This window comes from Thunnus albacares, chromosome 19, assembly GCF_914725855.1.
Source record: "Thunnus albacares chromosome 19, fThuAlb1.1, whole genome shotgun sequence".
NCBI classification, from domain to species: Eukaryota; Metazoa; Chordata; class Actinopteri; order Scombriformes; family Scombridae; genus Thunnus; species Thunnus albacares.
In genome coordinates this window covers 27,215,671-27,228,373 of record NC_058124.1, presented here as the reverse complement: position 1 = coordinate 27,228,373, position 12,703 = coordinate 27,215,671, and the positions used below count along the sequence as shown (strand labels likewise).

The 12,703-nt window shown below is 35.6% G+C and overlaps 1 protein-coding gene across 9 annotated transcripts in view; it reads left to right on the top strand.

Moving 5' to 3' along the window:
- LOC122970550 (collagen alpha-1(XIV) chain) overlaps nt 1-12,703 on the top strand; it is a 220,665-nt gene that overhangs the window by 165,470 nt on the left and 42,492 nt on the right. The gene's annotated exons all lie outside the window — the stretch shown is intronic.

The following is a 12,703-nucleotide window of genomic DNA, read 5'->3' as shown; positions in this document are numbered from 1 at the left end:
AATTCTGTACAGTGGTATTATATATATATATATACTGATACACATGGCAGCCCGGCTGTAAGCAAACACACTCACACACACTCACATTCACACAGAAGCAAAACAAGGACAGTAATAGATTTTGTTATTAATATCATGTTTTAGGCATCTGCTTTATTACATTTTGTGCTGTGTAAGCCACGACTCAGCGTTAAGAACAAGCTCAGTAACACGATACATGTGTGTCAAGGTAAGTCAAGATGTGTCTTCATGATACACAACAAAACAGAGAACACAGTGTTTCATAAAAAGGTTACAGAAAACAAATGCTTGAATAATGTTGTAATGCTCTGTGATGTTTCACCGGTGTCTTATGATAAAGTTTTACGTTTTTAACGGTTGCAAACACAGTGTAAGGTAAAAAACCACACATTATTTCTAACATGAATGAAACACTAGAACACAATTCTTCACAAACAACATTAACACGATACAGTTAAAAAAAACAACAACTCAAAGACAAAATACGCAATAAAAGGAGAAAAAAATTAAGAATTTATGCTGATTTAGTTAACAAATTCATCCTTTCAATGTCAGTGGGAACTTTAGGGCCTTTCCATTGACGTTTGCAGGTCGCAGGCCGACCTGTTATGGCTAATCTCAATAAAGTAATAGGTAGGGCAACACATATTTTGATACATACTCCTCCATTTATCCACTTCATCCTGTAACACTTTGTAGTTTTTGCTCAGGATGTCATATCTGGTCTGTAGCTCGTCTCCCTCTTCAATCAGATTGGTGTTTCCGTTGTGTGACTGGGTGAGGCTGATATTGAGCTGCTCAGGTTCTGTCATCAAATTCTGTTTTTCCAACGTGGCTAAAATATCTAGTCAGAAACAAATCAAAAAGCAGATTAACAACATAAATCTTTTTATCTACTTGCGTTGTTTTAAACTTGAATCTTTGAAACTAAAATTCCCCTGTTTTGGAGTCTATTTGGTGACCCCTGGGGGGCTCAGTAATAAACAAGACTGGGAAAGACCTCAGCTGATCACTGGCCAAAAGTGACATGACACTGATGATGAAATAATGTAAATTGGCATTAAACTCTACAAATCTGGCAGGTAAATCTAAATAACAAAACACAGAAGAGCTCATAGAGCCCTGTTTCAATCAGACCAGTGAAACGCAGATAGATAACTATGAAGACATCCATGCCAGTGCTCTGGATGAGAAGTTAAATTTACTATTATAATACTACAGAGTGAGTCGCTTCACCAGGGGTTACTGTGTCACTGATGCAAATAATGACTAATAACTTCAACACTAAATTTTCAAAACACCACACAGACAGACAAAACAGATTTCAGAGTCAAGAAAATACCAAACTGTCAGAGCACAAAATAAAGACCAATATGTTATTATAGAATAAAAAGCAAATCCTCACAGCGTATGTAGGATCCAGCCACTATCAGAAGATACAAAGCTCCCAGAATCATTACAGCAGATCTGACACGGTTTCCTTTGACAGCTGGAAGATCATTTTGAGTGTGTGGTCCTACAGAGACAAAGTATATTAATGTATTTTCATGAAGCACATTTGAAGTTGTTTTTTGGAATTATGGATCATTTTATCCAGCTGTGACATTTTAACTAAAGTGGCAGAAAATTAAATCTCAACATGTCAAGTCTGTAAATGTTTGCTAATGTTACAGAGACTGATGATATTTTATCCTCTTGTACAAAAGTTAAATGGAATAAACATTCATCATTCAGGATTTAATCAGATATGCAAAAAACATCTTCTTTGTATAATATTTAGTTATTTTGTTCTTACCAACTTTACGGGATGCAAGATCAATATGACTGCGTCCCAAAGTGTTTACATCCTCGTAGATCTCCACCTGACTTTCCTCTTTTTCTCCTCCGTTATTTTTCCCTCCTCTGCTGTATCTCACAGTCAAACTCAAATCTGGTGCCTGGGTGTGTGTAGACATGCTGAGAGGTGAAAGAACTTGAATTAACTGAATCTGCTCTTTGTTTGTTTGTTTCTCTGTGCGTCAGGCAGCTTTTAAACATGGAGCATCAAGGAAGTAGCTGCATGACAAACCACAAATACAGATACACACGCAACACATTTGTTACCGTGTGAAAAAACAACAACCTTCTGTCTCACATCACAGTCTGGGTCTTAGACTGATACAAAAACAGAAGACAAGCTGTTTTAATATGGAATACTTCAAAAAATGTAGAATAAATTAGTAAAAATAATACAAATAAGGCCAGCTGTTTGTCTTAGAAATCAGGGAAAAAGTGCTCCTTATGACTCCATAACTTGCCTGGGAATCATCACAGTTTCTGTTAATACAATGAAGTAAACGACATAATAAATGCAACCTGCAAACTCATGTTATTGATTTATTTTGTATTACTATTATAATACTACAGAGTGAGTCGCTGCACCAGGGGTTACTATGTCAATGACACAAAAATTGACAAAGAACTTCAACACTATGGAGAAAACTTGAATGCATCTCGACACTGCACACCTCTATCAACAAAGAGAGTAGGAAATTGTTTTTTCATAGATCCAGTTATAATTATGATGTGTGACGGCTGCAAACACAATGTAATGTAAAAAAAAAACCTAATGTGCAAATGCAAACAACTTCAGAGCACCACACAATTTTTCCACCAGTTTATTTATATTTTAAACACATACCAACAGAAATGAAACACTAGAGCACAATTCTTCACAAACATCATTAACACAATACAGTTAAAAAAAAAACCAACAAAAAACAAAGACAAAATAAACATGAAAAATAGATTAAAAAAAACTTAAGAGCCTATAAGAAAAACAAGGACATTTTCCAATGTTTCATTTCTATCTGTGTCATATATTTCTAATCTTCTGGTTAACATCATTTCATAGAACATTGATTTAGTTTAAAAATTCATCCATTCAATGAAAGTGGGAGCTTTAGGGCTTTTCCAATGCCTCAGGATGAGTCTCAATGTTGTGATTATACCCAGACTTAACACTTGAAACTGCCTTTTATTCATTTCTTGAAATTGTTTTATGGTTTAGGAGACACAGTTTGGGTGTCCTCAGAGTAGGAAAGCCCAGTCCCTCCTCCATGGTCTTTAAGATTTAGATGGACAGATAACAATTCAGTGACAAAGATTATATACTAGGGTCACTTTATTTCATTACATTTCTTTAGATTCTCACATGTATCACTTCTTGCACTTAGTAGCATTTTATAACAAGTTGAAGCCTTTCTCTCAGCTCTTGACAACTTAAAGAGATCAAAAGTTATGTCACTATTCTGAAGTTCCAAGTTCTTTCTTACATTATGTAGACAATTAATTTATTAATATTTAATATATCTCCAAATGTCTTCATGTCAGAGCACCACACAATGAATCCACCCGGCTGAAGTTGTCATGGCAACATGTAAACCAGGTAAACAGCTGCGCAACCTGCATCTGATTTAAAGTCAAACTGTGACCAAAGTGTTCACAAATAAATGTATTTGCTACATATGTGCTGACTTTTCATATCAACACTCTTCTGGTCATTTCTTATCTACAGCACTGGAGGTTCATGTTAATATCAGATGTGTGTTTTTCTCTAGAATATATCAGATATGAGCAGCAGCTTGTGAGTGTGAATCAACCAAATAGACTCTTTATCCATTCTGTATCTCCCTCACGCTGTCCTCATGAGAAGCATCACTCTAACATTATTTCCTGTGTCATGAATGTAATAAAACTGCTCTGAAGCCAAGTTGAAGGATGTAACTGAGTGACAGAAATAAAACAGCTTTGTCCCATTTTATGAAGCACGTTATACAGCAGAATTCTACAATCATAAATTGGTTGGTAAATATTCAATTGGTTGTTGCCAGAACTGGGCAATATCAACAGAATTAAAGCACAATAATGTGCCATTTTGCACAAAATTTCCTGTATTAATATTAACAATATTAAGGTTATGAATACATACAGTTTCAAGGTGGCTCACATCACTATGACCACAACTGTGTCAGCTGATTAATGGTTTTGATAATATTGATGCTGTATCACCCAGTTATGCTAACTCTCCATTTAGATACAGATACATCAGTTTGTTTCTGGCTAAACAAACATTATACTGAATTTACCATGACTGCAGGTAAACAGGGCAGAACTCTTAAGCTTGCATTAATAGTTATTTATTTTCATATTGTTTATTTGTAAAGGAGCATAACATAAATGCAACTTCTGATGTATTATACTAGCTTGAAGCTAATTTTCATGCTCATGTTCAATACAGTAAAATATTCACACCATCAGCCTGGAGAGACCTTTTTCAATGGATTGAAGCTATAACTTAGAAATCCATTGACTTGGGATTCATTTTTATGTGAATGTAGAATATGTACATCAGTGACATGACATTTATGCTCTAACCTCGTCAGTCACCTACACAGAAGTGAAGAGTAAACCATGTTAGAGTGATGTAGACTCAAGTTGACTGTGTGAACTAGTTCACATAGACGTAGCTTCATTAGTGCAGAAGAGTTAAAATAACAAAATAACAGCTCAGTAGACAAAGTATAAGACAAGTATATAAAGTCTAAAGTTTTTATAGAAGAATTGAATGATTCTCAGTCATCCGGGTCATGATTATCTAAGGAGGGTTGAATCGTTGGCAAAAAGAATTCTGGTGGAAAGATTAATGTGGGCAGAGTGGGTGCAATGACTACTAGTGGTTCAGGACCCACCTGCGCAATTTCTATGCAATTCTCAAACTTAGTCCTCAATTTATCCAGTTCGTCCTGTAACAGGTTGCAGTTTTTGTTCAGGATGTCATATCTGGTCTGTAGCTCGTCTTTCTCTTCAGTCAGATTGGTGTTTCTGTTGTGCGACTGGGTGAGGCTGATATTGAGCTGCTCAATTTCGGTCATCAAATTCTGTTTTTCCAACGTGGCTAAAATATCTAGTCAGAAACAAATCAAAAAGCAGATTGACAACTTAAATCTTTTTATCTACTTGCTTTGTTTTAAACTTGAATCTTTGAAACTAGAATTCCCCTGTTTTGGAGTCTATTTGGTGACCCCCAGGGGGCTCAGTAATAAACATGAATGGGAAAGACCTCAGCTGATCACTGGGCAAAAGTGACATGACACTGATGAAATAATGTAAATTGGCATTAAGCTCTACAAATCAGGCAGGTAAATCTAAATAACAAAACACAGAAGAGCTCATAGAGCCCTGTTTCAATCACACCAGTGCAACACTTTACTGGGGCACCAAAACACCACACAGACAGACAAAACAGATTTCAGAGTCAAGAAAATACCAAACTGTCAGAGCACAAAATAAAGACCAATATGTTATTATAGAATAAAAGCAAATCCTCACAGCGTATGAAGGATCCGGCCACTATCAGAAGATACAAAGCTCCCAGAATCATTACAACGGCTCTGACACGGCTTCTTTTGACAGCTGGAAGATCATTTTGAGTGTGTGGTCCTACAGAGACAAAGTATATTAATGTATTTTCATGAAGCACTTTTGAAATTGCGTTTTAGAATTATAAATCATTTTATCCAGCAATAAACATTCATCATTCAGGATTTAATCAGATACGCAAAAAACATCTTCTTTGTGTAATATTTAGTTATTTTGTTCTTACCGACTTTACGGGACACAAGATCAATATGACTGCGTCCCAAAGTGTCTACATCCTCGTAGATCTCCACCTGACTTTCCTCTTTTTCTCCTCCGTTATTTTTTCCTCCTCTGCTGTATCTCACAGTCAAACTCAAATCTGGTGCCTGGGTGTGTGTAGGCATGCTGAGAGGTGAAAGAACTTGAATTAACTGAATCTGCTCTCTGTTTGTTTGTTTGTTTCTCTGTGCGTCGGGGAGCATTGAGCATCAAGGAAGTAGCTGCAACACATCTGATACCATGTGAATAAAAAACCCCTTCTATTTCCTGTCACATTCTCGGTCCTAGACTGGGACAAAAATAGATGTCAAGCTGTTTTAACATGGAATAGTTAAATAAACGTATTGTAAAACAAGATGTAAAAATACAAATAAGGCCCAGCCCCTGCAAGAGAAAATCAGCAGCATTGACAAACCACACAGCAGCCCTCATACTCCATTACAGTCCCTACTCACTGATATGTTATTTTGGTTTATGAAGCAAAATGTCAAACAGCTGTTTATCTTTCGATATTATTATTTCTGACGTCCATCACAAATAAAAGTCCATAAATCCACTTAGAAATCAGGGAAAAAGTGCTCCTTATGACTCCATAATTTGCCTGAGAATTATCACAGTTTTGTGTTAATATAATGAAGTAAACAAAATAATAAATGGAACCTGCAAACTCATGTTATTGATTTATTTTGTATTACTGTTTTGTATTGTATTTATTAGGACCATGTACATATACAGCACAATAACAAACAGTACAAAGCAAAAAACACACAAGACACATAATACAAAATACAAAGTTACACACAACAGCACATCACACACATCCACAATGTCATCTAGAAATTGATAATGTAAACTTGTCAAATTAAAGTCAGGTAGTGGAGGAGGGGCCAAAGCATTTAAAATTTTATAAACTAGGCACAAATTTAATAATAATCTAAAATTCTCAAAGCTCAGTAAATTGTATTTCTCCAGTACCCTACAGTGATGGAAATGCATTGTTTTTTTGTCCGGAGTTTTTAGAGATTGTTTGTGTAAGGACTCTTATGGCTGTTTCTCCAGCCTGCCCCCAACATGTGATGCAATAAGACATATGGGAAAGAATCATAGCATGCATAAGTATCTTGGCTGCGTCCAAAGAGAGACAGTTTCTGATATGTCTAAAATTTGCTAAGTTGTACTTTATGGTTTTAACCGTTTTTTTAACATGTTTCTTAAAGTTCAAATTTGGATCCACTGTCACACCAAGACATTTAAAATCAATGACTGTGTATTTTCACCTTTGATGAGAATATCAGTGTTATGAGGTTGTACCATAGTTTTAGAGAAAAACATACCTTTTGTCTTGTCAACATTTAGACTCAAACATGATTGATCAAGCCAATGTGTGATCCTTTCCAATGCAATTGTTAGCTTAGCAGCAGCTAACTCGACTGTTTTTGCATGTGTGTACACAACAATGTCATCTGCATACATTTGTAGTTCTTCATCATGAAACTGTTGAGAAAGATCATTAATATATAGGCTAAATAACAGGGGACCTAACACTGACCCTTGTGGAACACCCATTGTGCACTTCATGTAATAGAGTGTCACCAACTTTAACACATTGTATCCTATTAGATAACAATGAAGACATCCATGCCAGTGCTCTGGATGAGAAGTTAAATATACTATTATAATATTATAGAGTGAGTCACTGCACCAGGGGTTATTGTGTCAATGACTCAAAAAATGACAAACTTCAACACTACGAAGAAAACTTGAATGCATCTCGACACTGCACACCTCTATCAACAAAGAGAGTAGGAAATAGTTTTTTCATAGATCCAGTTATAATTATAATGTGTGACGGCTGCAAACACAATGTAATGTAAAAAAAAACCCTAATGTGCAAATGCAAACAACTTCAGAGCACCACACAATTTTTCCACCAGTTTATTTATATTTTAAACATATACCAACAGAAATGAAACACTAGAGCACAATTCTTCATAAACAACATTAACACAATACAGAAAAAAAAACAACAACAAAAAACAAAGACAAAATAAACTTGAAAAAGAGATAAAAAACTTAAGAGCCTATAAGAAAAACAAGGACATTTTCCAATGTTTCATTTCTATCTGTGTCATATATTTCTAATCTTCTAGTTAAGATCATTTCATAGAACGCTGATTTAGTTTAAAAATTCATCCATTCAATGAAAGTGGGAGCTTTAGGGCTTTTCCAATGCCTCAGGATGAGTCTTAATGTTGAGATTATACCTAGACTTAACACTTGAAACTGCCTTTTATTCATTTCTTGAAATTGTTTTATGGTTTAGGAGACACAGTTTGGGTGTCCTCAGAGTAGGAAAGCCCAGTCCCTCCTCCATGGTCTTTAAGATTTAGATGGACAGATAACAATTCAGTGACAAAGATTATATATTAGGGTCACTTTATTTCATTACATTTCTTTAGATTCTCACATGTATCACTTCTTGCATTTAGTAGCATTTTATAACAAGTTGAAGCCTTTCTCTCAGCTCTTGACAACTTAAAGAGATCAAAAGTTATGTCACTATTCTGAAGTTCCAAGTTCTTTCTTACATTATGTAGACAATTAATTTATTAATATTTAATATATCTCCAAATGTCTTCATGTCAGAGCACCACACAATGAATCCACCCTGCTGAAGTTGTCATGGCTACATGTAAAACCAGGTAAACAGCTGCACAACCTGCATCTGATTTAAAGTCAAACTGTGACCGAAATGTTCACAAATAAATGTATTTGCTACATATGTGCTGACTTTTCATATCAACACTCTTCTGGTCGTTTCTTATCTACAGCACTGGAGGTTCATGTTAATATCAGATGTGTGTTTTTCTCTAGAATATATCAGATATGAGCAGCAGCTTGCGAGTGTGAAGCAACCAAATAGACTCTTTATCCATTCTGTATCTCCCTCACGCTGTCCTCATGAGAAGCATCACTCTAACATTATTTCCTGTGTCATGAATGTAATAAAACTGCTCTGAAGCCAAGTTGAAGGATGTAACTGAGTGACAGAAATAAAACAGCTTTGTCCCATTTTATGAAGCACGTTATACAGCAGAATTCTACAATCATAAATTGGTTGGTAAATATTCAATTGGTTGTTGCCAGAACTGGGTGATATCAACAGAATTAAAGCACAATAATGTGCCATTTTGGCACAAAATTTCCTGTATTAATATTAACAATGTTAAGGTTATGAATACATACAGTTTCAAGGTAGCTCACATCACTATGACCACAAAAGTGTCAGCTGATTAATGGTTTTGATAATATTGATTCTGTATCGCCCAGTTATGCTAACTCTCCATTCAGATACAGATACATCAGTTTGTTTCTGGCTAAACAAACATTATACTGAATTTACCATGACTGCAGGTAAACAGAGGAGAACTCTTAAGCTTGCATTAATAGTTATTTATTTTCATATTGTTTATTTGTAAAGGAGCATAACATAAATGCAACCTCTGATGTATTATACTAGCTTGAAGCTAATTTTCATGCTCATGTTAAATACAGTAAAATATTCACACCATAGGTCTGGAGAGACCAATTGATGGTCAATGGATTGAAGCTCTAATTCCATTGACTTGGGATTCATTTTTATGTGAATGTAGAGTATGTACAGCAGTGACATTTGACATTTATGCTCTAACTAGTTGACTGTCTGAACTAGCTCACATAGGCTTAGCTTAGAGATGAATGATTCTCAGTCATCCAGGTCATGATCACCCGAGAAGAAAAAGAATTCTGGTGGAAAGGTGGACGGGGGCAGAGTGGGCCGAGTGTCTACTCTTGATTCTGTTGGATCCGCATATTTCAGGCAAGTTGCACCTCTATACATGGTCCTCAGTTTATCCAGTTCGTCCTGTAACAGGCTGTAGTTTTTGTTCAGGATGTCATATCTGGTCTGTAGCTCGTCTTTCTCTTCAGTCAGATTGGTGTGTCTGTTGTGCGACTGGGTGAGGCTGATACTGAGCTGCTCACGTTCTGTCATCAAATTCTGTTTTTCCAACGTGGCTAAAATATCTAGTCAGAAACAAATCAAAAAGCATATTAACAACATAAATCTTTTTATCTACTTGCGTTGTTTTAAACTTGAATCTTTGAAACTAAAATTCCCCTGTTTTGGAGTCTATTTGGTGACCCCTGGGGGGCTCAGTAATAAACAAGACTGGGAAAGACCTCAGCTGATCACTGGCCAAAAGTGACATGACACTGATGAAATAATGTATATTGGCATTAATCTCTACAAATCTGGCAGGTAAATCTAAATAACAAAACACAGAAGAGCTCATAGAGCCCTGTTTCAATCACACCAGTGCAACACTTTACTGGGGCACCAAAACACCACACAGACAGGCAAAACAGATTTCAGAGTCAAGAAAATACCAAACTGTCAGAGCACAAAATAAAGACCAATATGTTATTATAGAATAAAAAGCAAATCCTCACAGCGTATGAAGGATCCAGCCACTATCAGAAGATACAAAGCTCCCAGAATCATTACAGCAGCTCTGACACGGCTTCTTTTGACAGCTGGAAGATCATTTTGAGTGTGTGGTCCTACAGAGACAAAGTATATTAATGTATTTTCATGAAGCACATTTGAAATTGCGTTTTAGAATTATAAATCATTTTATCCAGCTGTGACATTTTAACTAAAGTGGCAGAAAATTAAATCTCAACATGTCAAGTCTGTAAATGTTTGTTAATGTTACAGAGACTGATGATATTTTATCCTTAGTTATCCTTAAGTTAAATGGAATAAACATTCATCATTCAGGATTTAATCAGATACGCAAAAAACATCTTCTTTGTGTAATATTTAGTTATTTTGTTCTTACCGACTTTACGGGACACAAGATCAATATGACTGCGTCCCAAAGTGTCTACATCCTCGTAGATCTCCACCTGACTTTCCTCTTTTTCTCCTCCGTTATTTTTTCCTCCTCTGCTGTATCTCACAGTCAAACTCAAATCTGGTGCCTGGGTGTGTGTAGACATGCTGAGAGGTGAAAGAACTTGAATTAACTGAATCTGCTCTCTGTTTGTTTGTTTGTTTCTCTGTGCGTCGGGGAGCATTGAGCATCAAGGAAGTAGCTGCAACACATCTGATACCATGTGAATAAAAAACCCCTTCTATTTCCTGTCACATTCTCGGTCCTAGACTGGGACAAAAATAGATGTCAAGCTGTTTTAACATGGAATAGTTAAATAAACGTATTGTAAAACAAGATGTAAAAATACAAATAAGGCCCAGCCCCTGCAAGAGAAAATCAGCAGCATTGACAAACCACACAGCAGCCCTCATACTCCATTACAGTCCCTACTCACTGATATGTTATTTTGGTTTATGAAGCAAAATGTCAAACAGCTGTTTATCTTTCGATATTATTATTTCTGACGTCCATCACAAATAAAAGTCCATAAATCCACTTAGAAATCAGGGAAAAAGTGCTCCTTATGACTCCATAACTTGCCTGAGAATCATCACAGTTTTGTGTTAATATAATGAAGTAAACGACATTATAAATGCAACCTGCAAACTCATGTTTTTGATTTATTTTGTGTTACTATGATAATACTACAGAGTGAGTTGCTGCACCAGGGGTTACTGTGTCACTGATGCAAAAAGTGACAAAGAACTTCAACACTATGGAGAAAACTTGAATGCATCTCGACACTGCACACCTCTATCAACAAAGAGAGTAGGAAATTGTTTTTTCATAGATCCAGTTATAATTATAATGTGTGACGGCTGCAAACACAATGTAATGTAAAAAAAAAAAAACCTAATGTGCAAATGCAAACAACTATAGAGCACCACACAATTTTTCCACCAGTTTATTTATAATTTAAACACATACCAACAGAAATGAAACACTAGAGCACAATTCTTCACAAACAACATTAACACAATACAGTTAAAAAAAAACCAACAAAAAACAAAGACAAAATAAACATGAAAAATAGATTTAAAAAAAAAACAAACTTAAGAGCCTATAAGAAAAACAAGGACATTTTCCAATGTTTCATTTCTATCTGTGTCATATATTTCTAATCTTCTGGTTAACATCATTTCATAGAACACTGATTTAGTTTAAAAATTCACCCATTCAATGAAAGTGGGAGCTTTAGGGCTTTTCCAATGCCTCAGGAGGAGTCTCAATGTTGAGATTATACCCAGACTTAACACTTGAAACTGCCTTTTATTCATTTCTTGAAATTGTTTTATGGTTTAGGAGACACAGTTTGGGTGTCCTCAGAGTAGGAAAGCCCAGTCCCTCCTCCATGGTCTTTAAGATTTAGATGGACAGATAACAATTCAGTGACAAAGATTATATATTAGGGTCACTTTATTTTCATTACATTTCTTTAGATTCTCACATTAATCACTTCTTGCATTTAGTAGCATTTTATAACAAGTTGAAGCCTTTCTCTCAGCTCTTGGCAACTTAGAGATCAAAAGTTATGTCACTATTCTGAAGTTCAAAGTTCTTTCTTACATTATGTAGACAATTAATTTATTAATATTTAATATATCTCCAAATGTCTTCATGTCAGAGCACCACACAATGAATCCAGCCGGCTGAAGTTGTCATGGCAACATGTAAACCAGGTAAACAGCTGCACAACCTGCATCTGATTTAAAGTCAAACTGTGACCGAAATGTTTACAAATAAATATATTTGCTACATATGTGCTGACTTTTCATATCAACACTCTTCTGGTCATTTCTTATCTACAGCACTGGAGGTTCATGTTAATATCAGATGTGTGTTTTTCTCTAGAATATATCAGATATGAGCAGCAGCTTGTGAGTGTGAAGCAACCAAATAGACTCTTTATCCATTCTGTATCTCCCTCACGCTGTCCTCATGAGAAGCATCACTCTAACATTATTTCCTGTGTCATGAATGTAATAAAACTGCTCTGAAGCCAAGTTGAAGGATGTAACTGAGTG